This window comes from Boleophthalmus pectinirostris, unplaced genomic scaffold (genome assembly GCF_026225935.1).
Source record: "Boleophthalmus pectinirostris isolate CB_2022bp ecotype Guang Dong unplaced genomic scaffold, ASM2622593v1 HiC_scaffold_14, whole genome shotgun sequence".
Taxonomy (NCBI): domain Eukaryota; kingdom Metazoa; phylum Chordata; class Actinopteri; order Gobiiformes; family Gobiidae; genus Boleophthalmus; species Boleophthalmus pectinirostris.
In genome coordinates, this window is record NW_026571047.1 from 10,677,386 (window position 1) to 10,702,655 (window position 25,270).

The following is a 25,270-nucleotide window of genomic DNA, read 5'->3' on the forward strand; positions in this document are numbered from 1 at the left end:
CCAAAATGAAAAATGGATAACAATTTGTTTTTTCAGTTTTCGATTTTGTGTAAACTGCAATGCCAGACTTTTGTGCTGCATATGGATTGAACCAGGACTAAAACAGGAATAAACTAGGTCTAAACCAGGTCTAAACCAGGTCTAAACTAGGACTGAACCAGAATTAAGGGTCAGAACGGGCCCGGAGGTGCCCCTGCGTAGACTGTCAGGTGATCAGGACCAGACGGGGACCAGACCAGGACTGAGATCAGGACCTGGACCTGGACTGAGACCGGGACTGAGACCAGGATTGAGAAGGGAAGCCATTACATTCCCATTACTCATTTAAACACAAAATTGAAAACTGAAAAAACAAATAATCTTTTTTTCCATTTTAGTTTTGGAGACAAATAATGAAAAAAAAAGATTTTTCATTTTCTTATTTTAGGGTTTATTTTGAAAAACGAAATCACAAATGATACACTGATTGTAGAGAGGTCCGACCCACTGACCCACAGGTTAGCGATGCGATTCCAGCCCCCACTGATAAATGCTGTGTCCTTGGGCAAGACACTTACACCCACCTTGCCCCTAGTGTTTGCATACACTGATGAATGAGTGAGTGGCTCCTTGATATAAAGAGCTTTGAGTGCCTTGACAGTGGACAAGCACTATATATATATAAAAAAACAACATCTCTTACTATAATAGGGGTCGCCTCTCCGCAGATCTGACCTCTAACTTGTCTTGGAGCTGCCACCTACTTGCTTACATCGAGATACCAGATACTCTGCAGCAGTCCGGACAAAGCAATAACAACTCCATTTACACAAGCAGGTCCCTGCAGCTAAAAAGGTTTCACGGTACACCTTTAAATACGTCCTCAACACATGCACTCTTCCACTGTAAAGAATAGAAGTTACTATCCACGACATCAGGCCATAGTAACAATCTGTACAACATATTATATAGCGCTTTGTGGCTTACCAGATAAGCTTAGGCATCTATTTTTCCATTACAACTGCACAAAGCGAGGCTGCTTCACAAAAGAGGCAGATTACAGCGGATTTCACAGCAGCACTACACACCCAAGCCCCATAATGCCTACATAGGACCCATCTGTACAGACAACATAGTGTAGTATTGTAAACACCGACAACATCCCCTCTTGTACAATCAAAACCCGGATTCTTACAAGTACCTCTTTAAAAATCAGCGTTCATATAATTACACTTTTTTTTTCCTTTTCGCCGTGAATGTATTTAACGGGAGAATCCTAATATTTGCAGACGAGCGCCACTCATTAATTTGAATAGGAGGAGTTAGTGTAGCAGTTAATTGGAAAGCAGTAGTGATAAGCAAATGTTACAAAATTACAGATGGGAAGCCAGTGTGCTATCGTAAACTGCCGGATCTCTGGAAAACCCAATATGGAGGGTTAGATAGAGACTGCCACAGGTGAAAAACTTGATGTCTGAGAAAAGACAGGAATTAGATAATAAATACGGCGTCCAATAGGAGCTAACGCCGATTTAATTAGCTGTCAAATGCAAGACTTCCTGCTAGTAAATGAACTGATTAATATTGGCGAAGGGGGAGCAAGATGGCGGGGGTCACAAAGTTTAGAGCGAGTATCTGAGACCCTTTTATTAGCGCGCTGGTTGGATGGAAAATGACTGAAATGAGATTTACAGTTAGCTATAACATTATGATCACGGGTGTTGTCATGGTAACAGGAAGCTGTGGTGGATTGTAACAAAATAAAAGTAATAAAGCACTGTACTTAAGTTAAAAAAAAATGCATCTGTGCTTTACTTTATTACATTATTACATTTGAAAGCAGGTGTCTGTACCTTCTACTTACTCCATTTTTGAACAAGAATTAAAAGTAAAAGTATTTCTAATTATTGTCACGTTCCTAGTTTGAGCAATCGGAAATATACGAATTAAAATAGCTAGGACTTAAACGTTTGATTCAATTGTTTCTGAACAAAATTCTGCACAAATCTTTATTAAAATCACTACATTTGAAACTTTATAAGACCCCCAAAAAATACAGTTCAGTGTTGTGCCATCACTGCAGCAGCAGAAAATTCAGCAGCCTCAACCTCTCATTCTCTTCTTCACAGTCACCAGTGTTGTTTCCACTAAAATAATCTTAAAATGTTGCACCTGAGATACAACCAAAACCACAATTTGGGATACTGAAGGCTGGAACAAGATCTGGCAACTCTCTTTAGACCAGTTACTCAAGCCATAATAACTAGACTGTATTTCACTATCTTCAGCTCATAAAAGCATAACTGATCCTCATACTGATATAATGGTAGCACAGAAATTTGTGTTTGTATTTGTAACTCTCTATGAACCCGAACTGCCTCTCACCCCTCTGCTCTCATAGCTCAGCCCTGAACTGTCAATCAAAAGAGAAAATGGTTCAACCTGCTCCCATGTGAAGTGGGAGTTCAAAGCGATAACAGACAGTGGGCCAGGTAAGAGGTCCCAAATTTGTACACTAGCATTGTAAACAGCCTTGTGTGAATGAGCTGAGGACAGGAGGAGCTCTTGTCCAGGTGGCAGTGGGGGTCAACACAGAGCTCTGACTCAGATCTATTAATTTGTTTTAGTCGTAGGATCTGGAAACCGAAGTGGAGTAACTCATACATATTTCTAACTGGATAATCATCTTGAGAACCAAAACACTAAATTTGTAGCTGAATAAATCAGCACTTTTAATGATAGGCCTAAATGGTCAATTTATACAGTGCTTTTCTACCTTCAAGGCACTCAGAGAAATCACTCACCCACTCACACTCACACACACAAACACAAGTGTGCACAGACACTTGGGTGGGTCATTGTTTCTGCACGCTCTAGTAAAATATTTGATTTGAACGTGTTTATGTGGTGCGCCGTAACATTTACTTCATATCTTAAGATATGTTTTATTGATCTGCGTGATCAAAACTCCTCTGCATTTGACCTAATGTGGTAGTACTCAAGACAATTTTTTGTGGTCTTGGCCTCATCTCAGACTCGACCACGTTTAGGACTCGGTCTTATCTTGGTCTTGAAGGCGCTTGGACTCGGTCTTGTCTCTGTCTCGAGGTCTGACACTTGACAGGTGATAAAATGGAAATAGATTTATAAAAACATTGATCTATATCTGCAAAAGAAACTGTAAAATACAAATAAATGTAAAAAAAAATGACAAAAATGGCCTTGATGTGGTCTTGATGGGCCATCGTCTCGGTCTTGTTTCAGTCTCAGCCTTTAAAAGTGTTGGTCTTGTCTTAGTCTCGGCCTTTAAAAGTCTCTGTCTTGTCTCAGTCTCGACCCTCAGAGGTCTTAGTCTTGTCTTGGTCTCGGCCTCTAAAAGGCTTGGTCTTTTCGTGATCTTGGCCACTAAAAGTCTTTGTCTTGTCTTGGTCTTTAAAAGTCTCTGTCTTGTCTCGGTCTCAACCCTCAGAGGTCTAGCTCTTGTCTTGGTCTCGGCCTTTAAAAGTCTTGGTCTTGTCCTGGTCTCGGCCTTTAAAAGACTTTGTCTTGTCTTGGTCTCGACCTTTAAAAGTCTTGGTCTTGTCTTGGTCTTGTCTTGGTCTCGGCTTTTAAAAGTCTTGGTATTGTCTTGGTCTCAGCCTCTAAAAGTCTTTGTCTTGTCTTGGTCTTTAAAAGTCTCTGTCTTGTCTCGGGCTCAACCCTCAGAGGTCTTGGTCTTGTCTTGGTCTCAGCTTTTAAAAGTCTGGTCTCATCTCGGTCTCTCCCTTTAAAAGTTTCTGTCTTGTCTTGGTCTCGGTCTTTGCAAGACTTCATCTTGTCTTGGTCTTGTCCTGGTCTCGGGACCCTGTGGTCTTGGACAGGTCTTGGTCTCGATTAGTGCGGTCTTGACTCCAACACTAATTTGGCCCATTTATTGACCAAGTTCCGTTCAGCGCTCAGTGACCCATCTCCAGGTCTTGATCTTGGTTTGGTCCGGACTAAGTAACAGGAGGATTAGCGAATGTGTTTGGGGAAAGAGAAGAAGAAGAGAAGTCGTGTTTATGAAATTTAAAATACAAATTCAACACACTTCATCTTTTAAACTAGTTTTGCTTAAAGGAAGCCACCTTAAATCCCTGTACACCTTCATCAGTATTCAAGCACTATTCTAATTTACAATCTCTGCTTCTTCGCTTTGGCCTTGACACATCCCCTGCCACTTCCCCCCTCTTAAACTCCCCTCCACCCGCTGCCCGTCCCTGCTCCAGCGGTTCAGAGGGGCCCCCCGGAGCCCGCACAAACAAGCCCCTAATGGCGTCCCCCGGCTGCAGAGTGTCCACACATTAGGATAATTAGCCGGCGCGAATCTCCAGCTCTATCGCACACGGGGGAGCGAAGAGGCTTTGACTTTTTTTTCCCGTACTCTCTCCTCACTTTTTTTTACGCCTGTCTTAAATCATCTCCCAGCCGCAGCCGAAACTCACTCATTAAGATACGCTAGCAAGCTAAACGCGGAAAAAACGCAATATTCGGTCTTTCCCCGGAGGCAATTAATGTGATTTGTAAGGTTTTCCTGGTTCCCCAACTGTCTTCTATTCTAACTTGTTATGCAGAGACAGGTGTTGATGTCTGACAGATCGGGTAAAATCTTGAATAATGGCTCTATTATACTTTGCTAACGGTACGCGGGGTGAAAACTAATCGCGGAAATGCTAGCTAGCTGTTCCTGTCGAGAGTACTACATTACCCATAAACCATTGATTGTTAACGTAAATGTGCGATCGCAGTGGGACGCTGGCAGCCCTGGGTGGCGTTGGTTGTAATGACAGTTCAGAGATAACTGTGTTACGATCTTTATGGCTAATTATGCTCAAGCAAATGTCGGGTTGGTCATTTGAAATTTGCGCATTAAGAAAATATTAGATCGTGAATGTGCGAGCTCTGGGGTGTATTTGATTTGCATGTCTCCTGTTGCTTAATATGTAATATGCTAATGTGTTACTTGATGGTTAAAACAAACTGGTGTTAAGGTGGACTTGGATTTTTAAGGTGGATTTTTGCTATCCAACGATCTTCAAATGTCCCAGATTTTATACACTACTATATGTAGGATTGCTTTAGCCAGTTTCCCACAGTAATGCATTCAGCTTATGTATCTCCATGGAGACAAGCGGATGGCAGCACCAGACCAATTCACAAGTCAGAACTGTGGAGAGGTGAGTATACCTCTATTGTGTTTTTCATTATTGATACTTTGCAGCTCATGTCGTGAACATTCCCTGGGGTGTGATGCTAAGTGTAGGCTCTGCTCTGTCTGAGGCTGTGTTAAGGCCGCCACACACTACAGGACATTTCAGTCTTAAATGATTTTTAAACGTGCAAGCAACAAAAGCACACCACAGACACAAAGAGAATCTTATGAGACTTAAAATCTCCAATCGCAAAGACTGCAGCGGGATATATCTGCGGACCACAGGCTACACAGCTGTGAGCGTGATCAGTGTTCAGAATGTTCAAAAGTTCAGAGTTCTGCTCTTCTAGTTTAGATGCAAGTCAAAACTATGTTATTATTATTTGTGAAATGTGGTGCAATATTTCAGATACATGATTTTTAAAGCATAAAATTGGTGATAAAGTCCACAGGAAGTAGAGTCACTATCTCTAATCTGCAGCTTCAGCTCAATCCGTGCGCTGTGTGGATGTAAACAGACAAATGTGAGGAACTACTCTGGCCTTTTTACTTTCAGAGAATGCCTCAAACTGGATTAACTCTTTCCCCCTTGGACGCCTACTAGGAACAACCCATACATATGTTACTAGGGCTGCCCATAGAGCACAACTGCATAAAAGAAAACAGACTTAAGTTTCACTCTCCAAAAGTCTGTCGCTATCGCCGTTTTCCACTTTATAATCAACTTCATCATCACTTTGAAATCTATAAAAGTCACTTTCTCTAAACTTATCCATTAAATACGTCCACTCCTCATTATTTCTAAAACTGTGCGCCGAATCTGTGCATCTGTGCATCTTTCCATTGCACGTGTTTTGTGTTGTGTTTTTTCCAGAAGCTACAGTCGTCATTACTTTAATTAACTTCAGAAAAAATCGGCAAAAACATATCCTTGAATCTTATTGGTCAGCCTAGTGTGGGTTGTAGTGGCCTCCATCTATCGCAGCCTCTGTTTACATGTGAAAAACTGAGTCATTTCTAATGGTCGTCAAATCACGTCTTTAGTGACACAGCGGAGGTGTCAAAAGACGTCGTTAAGGAAATAAGGGGGTCGTCAAATGTCGTCTTCATGGAGGAAAGAGTTAAGAGTGGACTGGATTAATAGTGGACTGGATGAGGACAATTTCTCTGGATAATGTGGATGAGATGCTGCAGTTTAAATGTACCACTTTATGAGAGGTAAGTAATAAACTCTTCTCGTTATTTTTGCTATTTCCTGAGTTTGTATCTTGTGCCTGTGTGTCCGTCACTCCTTCTGCCCCTGACGTTTTATCATCTGTTTCCATAGCGTTGGTGATGTTTGGTGGTTACGATCTGACAGAGCAGCTCAGAGTCACACTGACACCAAACACACGAGGAGCGTAGGGGCTTCAGAATCGCACACGAAGTCACAAAGTAGAAGCAAATCACAGGCAAAATCGGGCAAATTCTCTTGTAGTGCGTGGCGGCCGTTAGACATTAATTTGACTTTTGTTTTAGCATAATCTGACTGGAAAGAGGTGACTTGGTTGGAATTATAACAGGTGAGATGATGTGTGCTAAACAAGTCCCTCTCAAATAATGTTACAGTCACAAGCTGCCATTCTAGTCAAAGCAATAACGTCACAGGGACAAGTCAGACAAGTTTCATAATGAATGTTTTAAGATTTTTGTCCATGTTTTTTGTTTTATTAGTAACTTTAAATCTAATCCTCCAGCTAGGTACTCCTACTCCTATACTCACCCACTGCTCCTGACAGGTTACCCCAGTCACATTGCACTTCCATGGGTGAGATGATGGCAGAAAGTTTTCTAAATCCCCAGGTTCCCTCAAACGCATCAGATCAAAGAGCACCACGCTGGAGTCATTACTGTTTTACTCTTGTATTTGACCAACTCTGGAAACTTCACCTGCTCCTCTGCTCGTTTGAACAGACGCTTCAAAAGACTGCCCTCCCCTCTATTCCTCCCTTTCCCCTCCCTCTTTCATCCCTGCGTTTCCTCTCTCTGTATGCCTCGCTTTTCCTCTATCTCTCGTTTCCTACTTTGTTCAAACTCTTCCTCTCTCTTCCTTTTCTTCTCTCCTTTCTCATTTCCCTTTAACGCTCTGCTTCTCTACCTCTTCCTCCCTGCCATCTGTCTATTCCTTGTCTGTCTTCCTCTCTTTCCTCTAACTCTTCTTCTCTCTATTCCTCCTTTTTTCCTCCTCTTTCTTCCTTTCTTCTCTCTTCTTCACCATCTCCTTCCTTCTCTCTTCCTCTGTTTTCACTCTCTTTCTCTTCCTCCTTTTCCTCTGTCTCCTTCCTCTTCTTTTCGTTCTCCTTCTGTCTCTCTTCCTTTCCCCCTTTCCCTCCCAATGCTTTCCATCTCTCTCCTTCCTCGTCTCTCCCTCCTTTCCCTCTCTCCCTCCCTCTCTTGTTCTGCCCTGTCATCTGTCTTTTCCTTGTCTGTCTTCCTCCCTGTCCTCTAGCTCTTCCTCTCTCTCTATTTGCTCTTTCTTCTTTTCCTCTCTTTCCCTTCTCTCTCTTCCCCCTTCTTCACCATCTCCTTCCTTCCCTCTTCCTCTGTCTTCACTCTATTTCTGTTCCTCCTTTTCCTCTGTCTCCTTCCTCCTCCCTCTCTCCTTCTGCTCTCTCTTCCTCTTCCTCCTCTTTTGCTTTCTCTCTCTTCCTCCTTGTCATCTGTCTTTTCCTTGTCTGTCTTCCTCCCTTTCCTCTAACTCTTCCTCTCTCTGTTCTTTTTCCCTCCTCTTTCTTCCTTTTTTCTCTCTTTCCCCCTCTCTCTTCTTCACTGTCTACTTCTTTCTCTGGTCCTCTGTCTTCACTCTCTTTCTGTTCCTCCTTTTCTTCTCTCTCCTTCCTCCTCTCTCTCCTTCTGCTCTCTCTCCCTCCTCTTTCTCTCTCTCTCCTTCTCCCCCTCTTGCTCAGTCCCCCCCTTCCTCTTCTTCTTTTTGTTCTCCTTCTGTCCCTTTTCCCTTCTCCCTCTTCTTCCCCTCTCTCTCCTTCCTCATCTCTCCCTCCTCTTTCTCTCCCTTCCTCCTTGTCATCTGTCTTTTACTTGTCTGTCTTTGTCTCTCTTCTTCCCTTTCCTTTAACTCTTTCTCTCTCTTTTCCTCCTTTTCCCCTCCTCTTCTTCCTTCCTTCTCTCTTTCCCCCTCTCTCTTCTTCACTGTCTCCTTCCTTTTCTCTTCCTCTATCTTCACTCTCTTTCTGTTCCTCCGTTTCCTCTGTCTCCTTCCTCCTCCCCATCTACCTCCTTTCTCTCTCTCTTTTCCTCCTTTTCCTCTCTCTCTCCTTCTCCCCCTCTTGATTCAGTCCCCTCTCTCCTTCCTTTTCCTCTGTCTCTGCCTCTTCTTCTTCTCGCTCTCCTTCTGTCCCTCTTCCATCCTCCCTCTCCCTCCCCACGCTTTCTCTCTCTCTCCTTCCCTGTCTCTTCCTCCTCTACCTTTTCTCTCTCTTCCTCCTTGTCATCTATCTTTTCCTTGTCTGTCTTCCTCCCTTTCTTCTAACTCTTCCTGTCAAGTCAGTCTCCTTCCTTTTTTCTTCCTCTGTCTTCACTCTCTTTCTGTTCCTCCTTTTCCTGTCTCCTTCCTCCTCCCTCTCTACCTCCTCTCCCTCTCTCTCCCTGCCTTCTCTTCGTATCCCTCTCTTCTGCGACACCGTGCGATCACATGTGACAGGCAGAAGACAAGGTCCCCGCGTCACCTTTTCACTTTTAATGACCACCTTCCTCTGACAGCCTATCGCTTCATCCATAGACAACCATACAGAACACACCCCCCACGTGCTTGCTCACAATCCAAACCACTTCCCTCTTAGCGTTTTCATCTGTCCGTCTCATGTTAACGTTTAGAAAAAGATTCAAAGTGCTGGGAAGGTGACGGAGCTGGAGAAGAATCAAAGAATCGCTGCTGTTTACTTTCTCTGTGATGATCATTAAAAACACAAGTCAAGTTCAGTTTATATTCTGTTTTTTTTTTTTTTGTTGTTTTTTCAGGAAAGGTGTGTGAAAGTTACACTAAATATGACTGCATTTTTAAGTAAGAAAAAATAAAGGTGCAACATTTGAAGACACAAGGAAGACTGGAACATATCGTGTCATTGGATATTGAAGTGGGAGGAAGAGATAGAGGAGGAGGGAGAGAAAGAGAGGGAAAGAAGGAAGCGGGAGATAGAGAGAAACAGAGACAGTTACAGAAGCAAGAGAGAGAGAGAGTTGAAAACAAAGAGTTAAAGAAGGAGGAGAGAGAGTTGAAGAGAAAGAGTTAAAGGAGGAAGAGAGAGAAAGAGAGTTAAAGAAGGAAGCAAGAGAGTTGAAGAGAAGGAGAGTTAAAGAAGGAAGAGAAAGGGTTAAAGAAGGATAAGAGAGAGAGAGAAGGAAAATGAGAGAGAGAGTTGAAGAGAAGAGTTAAAGAAGGAGGAGAGAGTGAGTTGAAGAAGGGATAGAGGGTTACAGAAGGAAAAGAGAGGGAGAGAGAGTTAAAGAAGGAAGACAGCAAATTGAAGAGGAGAGTTAAAGAAGGAAGTGAGAGAGAGAGAGGGAAAGACAGTTAAAGAAGCAAGAGAGAGAGTTGAAGAGAAAGAGTTAAAGAAGGAAGAGAGAGTGAGTTGAAGAAGGGATAGAGAGTTACAGAAGGAAAAGAGAGAGAAAGGAGAGAGAGAGAGCTGAAGAGAAAGAGTTAAAGCAGGAGGAGAGAGTTAAAGAAGGAAGGGAGAGAGAGAAAGAGAGTTAAAGAACGAAAAGAGAGTTATAGAAGGGCAAGAGAGAGAGAAGGAAGAGAAATAGTTAAAGAAGGAGGAGAGAGTGAGTTGAAGAAGGGATAGAGAGTTACAGAAGGAAAAGAGAGATAGAGGGAGAGAGAGTTAAAGAAGGAAGAGAGTAAATTGAAGAGAAGGAGAGTTAAAGAAGGAAGTGAGAGAGTTGAAGAGAAAGAGTTAAAGAAGGAGGAGAGAGTGAGTTGAAGAAGGGATAGAGAGTTACAGAAGGGAGAGAGAGAGAGAGAGAGAGCAAAAGAGAGAGAGAGTTGAAGAGAAAGAGAGTTAAATAAGGAAGAGAGTTAAAGAAGGAAGGGGCAGAGAGAGAGAAAGAGAGTTGAAGAGAAAGAGAGAGTTAAAGAAGGAAAAGAGATAGAGGAAGAGAAAGAAGGAAGAGAGAGAGTTGAAGAGAAAGAGAGTTAAAGAAGGAAGACAGTTAAAGAAGGAGGGGGGGAGAGAGAAAGAGAGAGAGGGTTGAAGAGAAAGAGAGTTAAAGAAGGAATAGAGAGTTAAAGAAGGAAAGGAGAGAGAGAGAAAGAGAGGGAGTTGAAGAGAAAGAGTTAATGTAGAGAGAGAGGGATAGAGATGAAGACGGAAGAGAAAGAGAGTTAAAGAAGGAATAGAGAGTTAAAGAAGGAATAGAGAGTTAAAGAAGGAAAGGAGAGAGAGAGAAAGAGAGAGAGTTGAAGAGAAAGAGTTAATGTAGAGAGAGAGGGATAGAGATGAAGACGGAAGAGAAAGAGAGTCAAAGAAGGAAGAGAGAGTTACAGAAGGAAATGAAAGATAGAGGGAGAGAGTTAAAGAAGAAAAATAGAGTTACAGAAGGAAAAGAGAGATAGAGAGAAAGTTAAAGACGGAAGAGCACGCGGCTAAAGTCTAAAAACACAGATAATGAGGGAGACATGTGGAGTGAAAGCTGAACATTTGCCTTTATTGAGCTCTGTAGTCTGGTTTTATTAGGCAAAGCAGCTCTGCTCTGCTCTCAGCCTCGTCTCACTGGCATCAGAATCAAACTCCAAGTCTCTGTTATTGCTTCAATAATGACTGATTATAAAACTAAATATGAGTGACTTACTAATATTACCAAAAACATGAGTGTACGGCAGTCAAGAGGAGATCCCAGGTACTCTAGTATGAAACATTAAAAGTCCTTTAGAACAGCAGGGGCAGCCATTACTCTCTTGACACGCTGATGCACTCATTTCTCAATTTCACAACAATAAATGACTATTGAATTATTATTTTTTTGTTTAGAGAGTACACTGTGTAGGCACATACTGTAGTGTTTGTGCAGTTTTATTTACGTTTTGCAGGAGTAAAGGTCACATTGTAAAGACGTTTGTTGTCATTTCTATCATTTATTATATACATTTTTAAACCGCATTGAACTCTCGAGGCTCAAGTTCCTCAATCACTGTTTTTGTTTCTTTGTTTTGGTACAGCACAACCCTGCAGTCGTCATGACAAGCAGGTGATGCCCTCAAGTCAAGTTCCAAGTCAAGTTCCAGGTCAAATCTGTAGAAAGGCAACCTCGCTCACGGTAAGAATGCACATTTTTCAGTTTTAATTTAACGTTGTCTTGCGGAACGTTTCAGAAAAGGCTATAACATCGTCATAGCAGCAACCAGGTAACAAACTATCCATGAGAAAAGTTACACAGCGCCCCGTTAATAATAAAAGTACTGAAGGTGACATTGGAGCGCAGTTTCCATACTTCCCTCATGTCTTTGAACACGGCTCACTCCCCTGTCCTTCACCAGCTCACATGTACAGAGACACCACTCCACAGCTCCGGCTCAGCTCCTTCCTTTGTCTCCGGGCGCTTTGAAGCCACACAAAGACGGGGGACTTTCCATCGTTTTATGGATTCAGACGCGCTCGTGGCTCTGGGGCCGACTTGAAAGTGTCCTGGACCCTGCTGTCTACATGACTGCACGAGTTACAGTAGTGTCCGGTTTTAGTATGCACGAGTACGTCTGGGTATCGGGATAGACACACGAAAGTCTACTTGAGGCTTTGAAGGGACTACATCAAAACAAAACATGCATAGGACAGAAATGAACCTTTCCTGGATAGCTTTAGAAAGATCTGGAGCTGGATAAGGTTATGTTCAAACTGCAGGGCTTAATGTTCAATTTGGATTTTTTTGTGAGATCCGAATTTTTTGCGAGGTCATTCACATTTCTAATTAAATATGACTTGTATGTGATCTCCAGTGTGAACTTTCAACGCCCCCAAAGTGTCCCACATGAGCATTGGAGGACACAATGACTTCACACACAGCGAAGTGCTTAGAGTTTACGGAAGTCGCCTAAACATGGACACTAGCACTTTGAGATTTTAAAGTTTCTGTCGTACCAGAGCCAGAACATGTACAGTTTATTTGTTTTAAGGAGGAGATTGAGAAGGAGAAGGACGAGGATTTTGGCCGTGGCGTTTTGTGGGGCAGTGACAACAATGTTCGTAGAAAGGAACATGTGGGTGCAGAGTCGCAGCCAAGAGTGGTGGGATTGTTATGTGCTTCGCTGCTTCACTCACATGGAGTTCAGACAAATTTTTCGTATGACGAGAAGAACATTTATGTACGTTTGTGAGTGCCTACATGTTCCACTCTCGCTTGTTGATGTAGGTGGGATGAATGTGACGTGGCCGTTCAGATTGAACTCGCATGTCAAAAGATCGGATATGTATCGGTTTTAGGAGCACATATCCAAGTGGCTTGGGTTGCATTAGAATTAGAATTGTAATCTCTATCAAGTCTATTCCTTAGTATCAAAATCAAGCTTGAAATTATTGTATCTTGACAACACCAGCACCTGATTAAAATGATTGTTTTTCCACCTTTAAGGCACTCAAAGCTCTTTACAACAAGGAACTACTCACACGCACTACGGGTGAGTGGGTTAACTGTCTTGCCCAAGGACACAACAACAACATTCATCTGTCATCTGTGTTTATGTGAAGAGTGGTATTTGATCCACCAACTTTTGGATCAGTGGACAAACACTCTACCAGCTGAGCTACTGCTGCCTACCCTGATTCATCAGCCGGTTTCACTTCGTGGAAACCGTCTGACCTCGCAGCATTAGGATTCGTTTGTTCGACGGTAGGCAGATACTTTTTTATTTAACCAATCACTGCTATTTGGTCATGACACATGTAATGCGCCACTAATGGGGCCAACTGGGATATTAAGCTTTTCCCAAATCCCGTAGGAAGAAGGGCAATAATGTCTTTCCCTTCGATAAAATTCACCAAACATTCTTTTTGTTCTGGCTTTAAATCCTCGATCTTGGGAATTGTTGCCAACAGAGAATATATGTCTTTGTCTACATCCATCTCGACCGCTTTGTTTACTGTTGTGCTGTACCACAAACAGGACACAGTCAGGCGCTTGAGTTTGATGTCATGACTTCACAGCTCTTCACTGATTGGCCGGTGCGCGGTCTACAACTTCCGAGCTTTTTGTGCGTTTAGTTTATTCCGATTTCTGACCTAGTCTCTGGAGAGAAATGAAATTGAACTGAATTGTAACAGCTTAGCAACTTTATTAGTATTTAGCAGGTGTATATCAATAAGCTTTCCAAGAATACTGTTAATTTTGTTGTTCCACAGTGTAGCGCCAAATGTCTGTCTATCTCCATGGAGACAAGCAGGTGACACAACCAGGCCATAAAAACAAAAACATAAAACCGCTAACTGAATAAATGCAAGATCCTCTAGCAGAAAAATGACATACCTCTGTGTAACATTATTATTCAGTTTTTCATCCACGTTCATCCTCTACAGTTCTATATGGACACGTGCGCAGAAGGTCATTTATAGCCATGATCCTTCTGCAGACGGAGAGTATTGTTTGACGGGGCCCAGAGGACAGCCTTGTATCAGCCCCGCACAGCAGCACATCCATTCAAGCCAATAATACGCCAATCTGTCCATGAACTTTAATCAATATGGAGTGTGCAGTAAAAATAGACGGTCCAGGAGTATGTGTCCTCCTGCGAGACCCTCTTGTGTTTACAATGCAATGATTATCCTGTCCAGTCAGGCTCTGGAACAGCACTGGTCTTAATCAAAAGTCATCGCAGCCTCTTCACTCCAGTCGTCTAGTCACTCGTCGTCACTTCAAACAAGAGGAAGACAGATGTACAGGACTTGAAATGACTGATTGTATTATACAGAAAGGAAGTGTGGAGCATGAATAATATTTTTTTATATATATAATTACCATTTTATTTCAGCTAACATTGTAATAGAGATATGATCGTATATTTAAGTAGCTTGGATTGTAAAAGTGCATTTTTAGTGACCTCAAAAAAAAAAAAAAAAGAAAGAAAGAAACATGGAACTAGTTCATTTAAACACTTTGCCAACATGCCTGACTCTCTAGCATGCTAGTTATTCACCTATTCACCGTAATAAGTTTATAAGCACTTTTCACAACTTTCACTCTTTCTGTCCCCAATGTAATACTAACAACAACTAGCATGCTAATGGGGTTTATGCTGAATGCCAAACTCTTCAAAAGAAGATTTGCACACAATAAACAAATGTTTAAAAAAAAAGGAGTAAAAAAGGAGAGAAATAAATAAACAATAAACAACTGTCTTAGTTTTCACCACTGCATATTGAAAGGCAAAAAAGTTAAATATTTTTATACTAGAATTACCGCACACCAAAAAAAAAGAATGTACAAGGACAAAATCCAATTAGCTTTGAATATTTTAATTAAAAAACAAAATAACTCCATGCACTAACTCACCATCTATGAAACAAGTCTTTTTGTAAATGAAGTGCAATATGATACTCCTTAGTACGAGTTAGTGAAAGTATTATTATAGTTTACTAAATGCATACATCTTGCTCAAATGATTAGCCGAAAAGTAAATTCAAATTTAACTTCATATTTAGAACAGCGATTATTTTTATATAAGGAAAGGTGATGTCTTTTAGGTGTCTGCAGGTTTCCATCGCAACCAAAATGTTTTACTAATGAATATATTTTTGTCATTTCTGTTTTTTGTAGTATAGGACCTTTAATTATTACTAACTTAAGTAGTAGCAATGGCTCAGATAATATGTACTGTAATACTGCCAACTTCTTCTGTCACAGTGTCTGAACGGTATTTCTGTTATATTGCTATACCCTGCAACATTTAACATCAAATTTACTATAAACATCAATGTACACCTCTAAGATCATGCAGATCATAATGTAGATTTATATATTTGTCCAGTTTCCTCTTGACATTTGATCTTAGACTATTTAAAAGTAAACGCTGCCATCCCCTCCTCTGTGTTTCAGGACAGACCAATCAGAGCGGGGCAGGGGGAGGGGGGAGGGGGCACCCGGGGAGGCCCTGGCTCGTCGCCGAGGTTAATAACGTTCCGCATGATTACCTAGAAGCCCCGGGATTAGGAGGGCGAAGGGGGCGCCACAATAATCACTATTTCACAGCTTATTTCAGCGCGCTCAGGTGAGAGGTGCTGTCTGATATCTTTAGTCAGATTAGAGCTGGGCTGAAAAGGCCAGTAGGCTATAGAGCAGTGGTTTCTATATAAGGAAAGGATATGTGTTTTTTGTTTTTTTTGCTGTCTGCAGTCAAGCCAGGTATCATTTCCATAGCAACCAATGTTTTACAAATGAGTACACTTTTGTCAACATATATAGGTTTCTATTCTGGATGCCTTTGTACATAGTAGTGTTGCTGATATAAAAATTTTAACTCAACTTCATACTAAGTACAATGCTAAGGAAAAGTCTCAATACAGATTTTCTAGCCAGGTTGGTGCCACCTAGTGCCTCCGCTCAATTTTATTTCTCTCCAGTGACTAGGTCAGGAATCGGAATACACTAGATGATGCAAGAAGCCCGGAAGTGCAAGTTCGGGCACCAGACAATCAGCAAAGAGCCGTACATTCTGTGTTGGCCGGAACAAAGAGAATGTTTGGTGAATTTTATCAAGAGGAAAGACGTTATTGACCTTCATCCTACGGGATTTGAGAAAAGCTTAATATACCAGTTAGCCCTGTTAGCGGTGCATTACATACTACATGAAATTGGTTAAATAAATAAAAAAGTACCCACGTACCCGTCGGTTTCCACAAAGTGAAACCGGCTGATGAAACAGGCTACTGATTTTTAGGCCCGTCAACAGAAATTTGGGAGCCCAGGCAAGAATCCTCACATGGCCCCGCTCTCGAATATTTATTAATAGGCAGAGGTTCCGATTTTGGGCACCTAAAACTCTGAGGCCCAGAACAACAGACCTCTTTAAACTGTCTGGCTCAAAATATAAACTGTTTTCATTTAGTTGTTGTCAACTTTAGCTTTATTGAAGATAAACTCACTCCACTTTTCTCTCTGAAAGTTGTAAAAAGTGCTTATACACTGGAAACCATTGTTGTAGTTTAGACATTAAAAATCAAATAGAGCACTTTTAATATTACCATAATATGATTTTGATATTATTTTAATATTAGTAGTTCAAATGAGTGCTTAGTTTTGACACTAGTTTTAATATTGATTGATACATGAAGTGTCTTGCCAAAGAGCACCACAGCTGTACACTTGGACAAACACCCTCTTTGTCAGTAGGAAAGTGCTTAACCCACTGCACCACCGTCTTTTGATTAGCCCCCATCCTCCGCTGTGTAGACTGGAGAATGACTTCTTTTTCCCTGATTGCACATTATGGCCCCGCATGATAGTCTATGGTACTTTCTCATCCGAAGCAGTGGTAGGAAAGAAATAATAATAAAAGACTCTCTCAAAGAAGACCCTATCACCTCCTAACACTGCAATTCATCTACTTCTGCGGCAAGCCCAATGCACCATAAAGCCTTTAATGAATACTGCTTCGATACAGCTTCATCATGAGGAATGGGAGTTTGCGAGTGCCTAGTGTTCTTATGTAAAGACTTCACAGACTTGGAGGTGTAATCATTTGGGCTTAAAAATTCAGGAAAAAAAAATCTGTTGTGAATCTTAAAGGTCTTAAATTACACAAAACTGACTCTTGTGGGGTTTAAGAAATGTTATAAAAGTATATCTGGATCTTTGTTTCATTCATGCATGTTTGAGGAATCCTTTATTATTAGTCTGTCTATATCTCAAAACCTCTAAATGCTTTGTTCCACATTGTGATGTCATGCAGTGGAAGTTTTGAAGTTAACAGCATTTTTCTTTTTGTTTAGTAGAGATCGGAAGTTCCAGGACTGAAATCATTCATGATTCTAGTGAACGTGTATGGAGTTTAAAAAGTGGGACACTTCCTGTATGATCACATGACATCACAAGGTGGTGGTGTGTTTTCTGTTTGAGAGAAGAGAACTTTAACTTCTTGGTTTTTTTTTCAAAGACAATACAGTAAAGTGTATTTACCTTGTTGATGTGTAGCTGCAAGTCATCTTCAGAACTGTCACCGGTGTTGGTGGTGACGTGTCGTATATCAGTTGTTGTTACTTCCTGTAGGTGTGGTCAGCCTGATGGACCTGGCAGGTCGCTCAGACTGACCACGCCTCCCGTCGCCCAATGTTCTCTGGAGGAGGGTGTCCCAAGTGTGTGAAAGGAGGAACACTCCGTCATCACGGTTAATGCTGTCCGTGCCTCGTTTCCTGATTTCAATGGCCTCCCTGACCCAGCATTTGAACTTGTTATTTTCCAATCCATTACGACCGATGATATACGACACGTCCCCACTAACACCGGTGACAGTTCTGAAGATGGCTTGCAGCAGCAGCCGAAACATGTCAACAAGGCAAATACACTCTACTCTATTGTCTTTGAAAAGAACCCAAGAAGTTAATGTACATAAGAAGACAAAATGAACATCTTTGGCTTAAGAAGAGAAGAGAGTTTGTGTCTTATGTTTGAGTGAAACAAAGCACAACTCCAGGTATGTTTGTGATGAGGAAACAACAGCAAAACATAGATAAGAACATTGCACAATATGGGTTCATTAATTATTACTAAGTACTAGTACACGTAGTAGCAATAGCTCAAACAATGTGTACTGCAATACTGCAAACCTCTCTAAAGGTTTGTGGTGTGTGGTCTTGTGAGCGCACCTCACGTCAGCTGTTTCCTGTCTAGAGTAAAACCACTCGCTTTGAGACTCTTAAATGTTCAAAAGCTCAGAGCACTGCACTTCTAGTTTAGGTGCAAGACAAAACTGTGTTATTATTATTTGTGAAATGTGGTGCAATACTTCAGATACATGATTTTTAGTGCACAGAAGGCTGGAGATAAAGTACACAGAAAGTAGAGTCACTATCTGCTAATCTGCAGCTTCATTCCGATCCTCACTGTGTGGATGTAAACACTCTCGCCTATTTTACTTTTTCAAACTCTTCAAACTGGATTAATAGTGCTGTTTTGTGGAGCTTAATAGTTGTGGAGGACAAATTCTAACGGATAATATGGATGAGGATGCTACAGTTTAACTTTAGACGATGTGAGTAATAAAGTCACCTCATTATTGCCACTTGTTTCCTGAGTTTGTATTTTGCGCCTCTGTGTCCGTCACTCCATCTGCCCCTGATGCTCTGTTTTATTGGCTGTTGCCGTGGTGATGTTGTACTATTATGATGTGACAGAGCAGCTCAGAGTCACACTGACACTGACTGATAAGATTAATACATTTATACACTTGGTAAACTAAACTATTTACCCACAATGTCAAAAATTATACATAAAAATGAATCAGGCAAATTATCCTGATGTGTGTAGCAGGTTTTTACACTGAAATAGAAACGGATTTCAGGGTTTTAGGCAGAGGCTGGGACTTGCGGGTCGTGACTTGGACTCGAGTCAGACTTGAGTCAATATTTTTAGGACTTGAGACTTGACTTGATAAAATAGACAAAGACTTGGGACTCGACTTAGACTTGAAGGTGAGTGACTTGGGATTTAACTCGGACTTGAGCCCTTTGGCTTGAAAAGACTTGATGCTTAGACTAATTCACAAATTAACTGTTATTAAGAACTCTTAAATCTTAATTCTTTTTGTTTTGACCGTAATAATTCGCACTCTTGTCAAGACATTTAAAAAGGAAAAAGATTTCTACAACGCTTATATAAATACTCATATATAAATATACCAAGACTCTTTAAGTACAAATTAGTTTAAACATTATATTAACTGCAAAAATCTATGATATATTTGGTACTTTGGTTTAAAGACTTGAAATGACTTGAAGCTCAAAGCAAACGACTTGGACTTAACCAGTGACTCGAGACTCGACTTGGACTTGCCTGTCTTTGACTTGTGACTTGACTCGGACTTGAGGTCAAAGACTTGAGACTTACTTGAGACTTGCAAAAAGACAACTTGGTCCCACCTCTGGTGTTAGTTGCCCAGAATTTGACCCTCTTTCTATTCATTTATAAAAGAGGGGGGCCCATGTGTGGCTTCTCGCCCCGGGCCCCCAAATTTCTGTTGACGGGCCTGTTCTTTGCATCATCTGTCTAAAAATCACGTCTGTTGCATTGCTATACCCCACAACATCACCACTTATAGACACCTGATCGACGCAATTTCGACTCCGCGCAAGACTACATATCCACGCATCCGTAAATCCCACAGAATCTCAGCTGTCATCGCATTCACCACACGGCCATTATAAACTCCTACCTGCTCGTCTCGGTGCTGTGTGCCTTTTACAGTGAGACATCTACAGTACCATGATGCTTATACGCAGAGACAGGTGCACTGAATAACATTATCCCGTTACCATGGCACCTGTCGGACGGGGGAGCACATGACAGGGTGCGGTGGAAGTTGATGTTTGGGTGGAGAAAATGGGTAAGCGTAAAGATCTAGACTGCGTTTGACAAGTTCTGTATTGTAATGGTAAAAAGTGGGTTTCCAAAATGGTGGATGATGTTGTATTTTTGGTGGAGGAGTATTGCGGGTATTTCAACAGAATTACCATGCTAAAAACGTTGTCCAGTTGACGGAATTCAGTTTTATTTTGTTAGAATGTCCAAACTTCACATCAGATCTTTGGAAGTCGGCATGAGCATGTACGGAAGCCTTGAAGGGACATGAACTGAAATTTTGTACCATTATTTCCTCCACAAACAACAAAATCTCCGGTCTTATTCTGCATAAAAAATTGCTGTAGTTTAAATCTGTACAAACATGTGATTCTTGTTTTAGTTTTGTCAGTTCATATTCCAGTCTTTTTGTCATATAGACTGTAAATATAAATGGACATAGGATGTGAGCATGGAGGTGCTCCTGGTTCCATCGGCTCTGGCTCTGATTAACTTTATATTGAAAAACTGTTGCAGTGAGCCTACTCTACATGATCCTGTTGTTTTTAATTTATTTTGTCAGGATTAAGCCAGAACTGATCCAAGACAAAACTGGAACTAAACCAGAACTAGACCAGGATTATACCAGAACTAAACCAGCACTAAACCAGAGCTAAACCAGGACAAAACTAGGACTTAACCAGAACTAAACCAGGACTAAACCAGGATTAAACCAGAACTTAACCAGAACTAAACCAGGACTAAATCAGGACTAAGCCAGAATTAAACTAAGACAAAACTAGGACTAAACCAGAACTAAACCAGAATTACACCAGAACTAAACCAGGACTAAAACAGAACTAAACCAGAACTAAACCAGGACAAAACCAGGACTAAACCAGAACTAAATCAGGACTAAATCAGAACTAACTCAGGAATAAACCAGAACTAAGTCAGAACTAAACCAAGACAAAACTAGGACTAAACCAGAACTAACTCAGGACTAAACCAGGACTAAACTAGAACTAAACCAGAACTAAGCCAGAACTAAACCAAGATTAAACTAGGACTAAACCAGGACTAAACCAGGATTAAGAAAGAATTAAACCAAGACAAAACTAGGACTAAACCAGGACTTAACCAGAACTAAACCAGAAATAAACCAAGACAAAATTAGGACTAAACCAGAACTAAACCAGGACTTAACCAGAACTAAACCAGAAATAAACCAAGACAAAATTAGGACTAAACCAGAACTAAACCAGGACTAACCCAGGACTAAACCAGGACTAAAATAGACAAGTGCATTGTTGTTTCAGTGATGGAAAATAGAACAAAAAAAAGTGTATTTATGTAAGGTAGATAAACTTACAGAACTAATAATCAATTAGTCAATACACAAAGTACTACTGCCAAAACTACAAAGTACAGTTGTTAAATTGAAACCAGAAATCTCATATTCTCTGAGCTCTGGCCAATCAGAGCAGGCGATACGGTGCCTAAAAGTACAAGTACACCCTTAAATATCTACTTTAAAAATACAAAAGTACCCCAACAACTACTACTGCTACTACTCAATTATAGTAACTTGAGTATTTGCTCCTTTCCACCCCCACATGTATGCATTATAAAACCAATGCACCTTTTCAAAAATAGCCCGTTTTCATGTCTTCTCTCCTCTTCTCCCTGCCCCCCTCTCCCCCTCTCTCTCTCTCCCTCTCTCTCTCTCTCTCTCGAGCCCAAAACCCATCGCCACTTCCTGGACCGACTCACGCACACCCACGTACCCCCCGCTCCCTCATTATATCATGTGCAACCAAAATAAATCAGTGAATAAGACTTGTGGCTGCAGGGAGAGGCTCACTATACTGACGACGAGGCCTGTGCTGGGAGGAACAGGCTGCGGATATCCGGGTCACAGCTGAAAGTTGACATTTGAAAAGGAAAAAGCTCAGTTATGAAGTTGGAAAGCCTCAAAAATTTGAGATATTGCAACTAAATCTAGATATAGAGGAAAAAAATGACATAATTACAAAAAATGCTGTTTGGAAAAATAAGAATATAGAATGGACCAACTCCTTAAAGTCCTATATTACATAGAATTTACTTTTGTGACCTTTAAGCCATGTTATAATGTTGTTACCTCATCAAAAACTTACCTGGAGTTGTGTTTTGTTTCATTCACACATGTTTGAATAACCCTCAAAATGCGCTGTTCCACCTTGTGATGTCATGAAGCACTAGTTTTTCCATTTAACAGCTACTTTTTACCATTTGTTTAGTAGAAACTGGCAAGTCCAGAGCTGAAATTATCCAATGAATGTATATGAGCACTTTCTGTATCACCACATGACATCACAAGGCGGGACAGAGTGTTTTCAGTTTGAGAGAAGAACTAGAAAGACCAAAATATGCAGAATTTAAGTGTTAAACATGTGTGAATGAAACAAAACACAATTCCAGTTCTGTTTGTGATGAGGAAACAACATTATAACAAAGATCAGAAAATAGCGGAATATGGGCCCTTTAAAGCATCATTAGTAAAAATGATTCTAGATATTGCGAGTAAATCTAGATGTAGAAATTGATATAATGAAAATGCATAGTTTTTGCACAAATTTGAAAATCAAATACATTGCATACATACACTACTGGTCAAAAGTTTTAGAACACCACACTTTTTTCTGTTTTTTTTTTTTTTTTTATTGTTTACCGTTGACCAAAATGTATTCTAAACTTTTGATTCATGAGAGTAGCTACTTTTGGCAGATATAACAGCTGAACACACTCGTGGCTCTTTCTTTTTACAATAGAAATCAAATATTCCTCAGAAAGTTCTTCTCAAGTCTGTTGCAGAAGTTCCCATAAATGTGTGGCACTTGTAGGTTGCTTGGTTTTCACTCTTCTGTCCAGTTCATCCCAAATCAGTTCGAAGGGGTTTAAGTTTGGACACTGTGCTGCTAGACACTCCATGTTTTTTCCTGAGGTACTTTTGGCAGAGCTTGGATTTGTGTTTTGTTATCTTTTATCTTTTTTTTTAACCTCTGGCTGTTCAGTTCTTACCTTTGTTCCATTTCCATCTCTTCATTGGACTTGCACGACTTGAATTGCAATAAATAACTGGAAAAATTAGGGTGTTCTAAAACTTTTGACCGGTAGTGTAATTGGGTGCATTTATACTTTCACAGATGTATCGAAACTAATCCTGGACTAGACCAGAACTAAACCAGGGCTAGAAACCAGGTCTGCTTCAGGACTAAACTGGACTCAAACTCGGCGCACTCTTTATACATTGAAGTGAACCAGGGGTAGACCACTATCTCACAGTCAGTCCACTCTTAGCATTCAGCTCTCACTTTTGGGTTTGCGATCAATAAAGCACTTCATATGTATTCATTTACAAGAATAAAATAACTGCATCTTTAAAAGTGCATTGTGTTTCTGGTGGATCTTCCTGTTTCTACAGATCAAACTTTTTTTTCTGGGGACCCATATTTTAAAAGTCACAAATCTTCGTGACCCAAGTCAATAGACATTATTCGTCAGTCTTAAAATAAAGGAGGATTTGACCATTATTGAACATTAATGGGGAAATGTTATTGTTGACTGAGTGATTGTGTCTCATGGAACAATTAGTTGCCTATTTGGATATTAAATGTAGCCCATGTCTTTTTCTTTTCAACATTTATTTGAACCAGCAATACTGTAACAAAATAGTCAATAAAATAATTACAAAAGGATTAGAAATTATACAAAACATTTCAACATTTCTAATGAGATAGGTGGGCCTGTCTGCGTTTTTGTAGAATGTTCCAATCTGGTGTGCAGGAGGAGAGCGCAACATGCACATCAGTGTCAGAACTGTATATTGTAGATCTGCATGCAGATTGTGACAAGGCAACCCAAAAAAAAAAAAAAAAAACTCTCTTGGACCCAGTCTTTGGGAAACAATGCTATAGATTATTGCTCTGCCTGGAATGTTCCACAGTATGACATTAAACAGCTCTACTTCATATTTATTCAATTACAGGTGGTTTTATAGCTCAAAAATATCTAGAAAAACAGACATTCTGACTGTGAGTGGTGTTGCCTCTCCACAGATCTGACCTGTAACTTGGTCTGGTTTGGTCTCCATGAAGATAGAAAGGTTTAATACTATACTGTGAAACATTCCAGTCAAAGCAGCAACATCTCCATGGAGAAAAGCACCAGAAAAGTTACACAATGCACCTTTGATACAAAACTAAGGTATACCTCATTTCTAGTCAAGTGTATGTTTGAAAATTTCACCAGAACCACACCAAAGCTGGACTATTCCTCCTGAAATGACCCATCCATTTTATTAGTTTACAAGTAGACACGCAGTTTATTCTCCACATGCAGGTAAATAAATGAAAGCAATATTGTATAGAAATCAATAGGTAAGTGTGAGGCGCCTGCTGCCATAGAGGTCTTATTAGAATGAATACCCACAAAGCTACAATACCGACAAACATCAAAATGCATGAGGAAAACAGCACCTGCTCTCTTGTATATCTGCAGGTCACTGAGCTCTATCCATTCTTCTGTAGACAACATAGCGGCGCACATATCAATACAGAAATCCTTGTTTACAGTGCATTTGGCCACACCCACTTCCCCATCACCCCCCGAACACTGCACAACAGCGAGTAACAAGCCAAGAAGCAAGAGGTGGGTAGTACTCAGATATCTAAGTACATATAGTATAACTCATAAAAGAAGTAGTACTCGTTTTATTGTTGACAGTATTAAATCATTTGAACTTTTTCTAGCATAGAGCTAGAAAAAAATACAATCAAATACGATATATATTGTGCCTTCCTTTGTTTTGTGTTTCCAATTTCAGTCGAGCTAAACCAGATTTAATCAGGTATTGCAAGTGAATATAGATATTAGGGGTCTAACGACATCCAAGTCTCATGATACAATATCGTCACTGTATGAACCTCTCGGCACAGTATTTATTATGATATCGTGGGAAAACTCACAATATGGCTGGGAGGCTCACGATTAGGGATGTAACAATATCCAAATCTCTCTGTATGATGTTTTCACAATATACATCTCATGGTACGATATTTATTGCGATATTTTGTGGAGGCTAACAAAACTGTTAATATGTTACTTTTTTCCTTTTAAAATGCCCTGACAATATTTAATCCAAAGAACTAAGACTTAAAAGTGCTTATTTCTTCATGAAGTCTACACTGAAAAAGAGCAAAGGATCATGGTCTATGTAGTTCACTCTGTCTTTTTTTAGTTATTGTTGCACCATAACTCTTAATTTAAGCAAAGAGACTTGTAATTCAATATATTGTGATGGTCCATGATATTATTGTGAGAACTTTGACGATACGATATCACGATCTTTCGGTTACTGTTACATCCCTAATAGATATAGAAACTGATGTAATGAAAATGCTAAGTTTTTGCTCAAATTCGAATAGCAAATCGCACATGTTTTTGGGTGCGTTCATACTTTTACATATCAAAATTTGGATTAAACAGGTTTTTTGGAACTAATCTTGGATTGGACCAGAACCAAACCAGGACTAGAAACCAGGTCTA

The 25,270-nt window shown here is 40.5% G+C and overlaps 1 protein-coding gene across 1 annotated transcript in view; it reads right to left on the reverse strand.

The window, feature by feature from the left end:
- The window catches only part of shisa9a (shisa family member 9a), a 142,728-nt gene that overhangs the window by 112,542 nt on the left and 4,916 nt on the right, over positions 1 to 25,270 (reverse strand). The window lies entirely within an intron of this gene.